The following is a 2,230-nucleotide window of genomic DNA, read 5'->3' as shown; positions in this document are numbered from 1 at the left end:
AGCAGGGGGAGTGGGAAAGGAAGAAGCAGGCTCATAGCGGAGGAGCCTGATGTGGGGCTCGATCCCGTAATGCTGGGATCACACCCTGAGCCGAAGACAGATGCTTAACCGCTGTGTCACCCAGGCGCCCCTCATTCATTTTATTTTTATGTCCTCTCTTCGTGTTAGTTAGGAACCACATTACAACTGACTTATATATATAGGTCAATGACCCTAGATTCTATTTATAGTCAAACACAGTGAAAAATACCTACATTTGGGAGACTAGGTCAAAGTATTCTAATTATAAAAATGAGACGCCCATCCACCCACTCCTGATTATTTATGTTTTCCTAGGAATTACCTCTTGACAAATCAAGTACCAATTGTGAAAATACTGTAAGTCTTTGATGTATTTATATGTAATTCGCTATTCCTATAACAATATGATTTGCTTTAAGTAGCTAATAAAAATATGCCTTGGATGTATGGTGACTAACATAACATAATAAATTTTTTTTTTAAATAAAATCTAGTTTGTCTGAAAAAAATATGCTTTGGAAATATAAATTTTATTTGTTTTCCATCCCAACAGCTACAGAAATAACTGTTCAACCAACTGTGGAAGAGGCCTCTGACAACTGCACTCAAGAATGTCTCATCTTGGGCCATTCTGATACCTGCTGGATGCCAGCTTCTCTGACTCATTCCAGCCCTTCACAGGCAGAAGTCCCTGCTCTATGCCACAGCCCATCCCTGTCAAAGACCTCTGCTTGCTGCTGTAGCCCTCCAGTGACACAGACCATTTGTCTCAGCCACAGCCTTCCAGTGACTCAGGCTATTACACTGCACCACAGCCCTCCACCAGCACAGGCCTCAGTCCTCCAATACAGCCCCCCTCCAGGCACAGGCTGCTGCAATCCACTTCAGCCTTCCTTTGCCACAGGCTGCTGTCTTCCATCACAGCCCTAGGAAGACACCAAAGGCTTTGCAGCAAGGTCGGGGCAAGGTTCTGGAGCTGATATACTACTTTCTATTGATCAGGGAGTGCAAGGTAGTGCAAGATCTCAGTTTTACACCATGTCTGAAGGACTTCATCCTAGTGATTAGTCAAGTAAAGCTATTCTCTTGACAACATTCAATCTAGCCCAACAGGCCAGACCCTGTAGGGGTGATTCCCCATTATGGAAGAACATCCTTTATAAAGCTAAAATGGCTACTTCACATTTTCCAATAGGATGTATACAACAAAAATTGAAGATCCAATTTCAATGAATATTTCAAATTGTTAGGTTTGTAAATAGCTATGTAAATAGAAGCAGATACCAGAATGAAGTCTAGAGCGAGTCACTTAGTCAAAAGCTAAAAATAGGGGCGCCTGGGTGGCACAGTCGTTAAGCGTCTGCCTTCGGCTCAGGGCATGATCCCGGCGTTCTGGGATCGAGCCCCACATCGGGCCCCTCTGCTGGGAGCCTGCTCCTTCCTCTCCCACTCCCCCTGCTTGTGTTCCCTCTCTTGCTGGCTGTCTCTCTCTGTCAAATAAATAAAATCTTTAAAAAAAAAAGCTAAAAATAAATTTACAATTTTCTTAATTCAGAATGTATATGAAAAAGAAATTGAAAAATTCACATCCACTTGTACAGAAAGGTTTATTATGACAGATATTAACATGTAGTGTATATAATTCCTGATGCACTGTATTTTTGTTTATTTGTACCATGTGCAACCTTACTGATTTGTCCCATTTTGATTTTTTATGGACTAAGTACATAGCAAGTAGACTAATAGTGATATCTGATTTTCCAAGAGTATCCTTAGTTTATATAAATTTTTGTTCAGATAACATTAGAAGGTACTAGGATGGTAGAATTTTTGTCTTTTTGTTTGATATTTGTTATTTGTCTCCAGCATTTTGCTATTCGTGTTTTTACAAAAATGCATAGTAGGGAGTGTAAATATTTCTTAGAACATTTTTTGTCTCTGTTTCTTATGTTTTCTACTTTTATTTCAGAAAATATGTACATTTTCGTAAAATGTATATACATTTTCAGTAACATATATGAACTGTACAGATTTATGTCTATAACCTAATTCTCTACTCTTCAGTAGAGTTCGAGACAGTGAAGTGCAATAACTACCTGAAAAGGCAACTATTCACTAAAAAGGATCTCTTTTTTAAACTTATTTTTGTAGTTTAGGGTAAAATGCATCACAAACCACATTATATCTGCCATTTTAAGCCTATATTCCA

The 2,230-nt window shown here is 39.0% G+C and overlaps 1 pseudogene; it reads left to right on the top strand.

The window, feature by feature from the left end:
- Window positions 1-531: 531 nt before the first annotated feature.
- On the top strand, window positions 532-1,632 carry LOC148106909 (protocadherin-11 X-linked pseudogene; annotated as a pseudogene).
- Window positions 1,633-2,230: the final 598 nt, after the last annotated feature.

The sequence above is a fragment of the Ursus americanus genome, chromosome X (genome assembly GCF_024610735.1).
Source record: "Ursus americanus isolate L20-20 chromosome X, mUrsAme1.1.p, whole genome shotgun sequence".
Taxonomy (NCBI): Eukaryota; Metazoa; Chordata; class Mammalia; order Carnivora; family Ursidae; genus Ursus; species Ursus americanus.
This window is presented reverse-complemented; position numbering and strand designations above follow the sequence as displayed.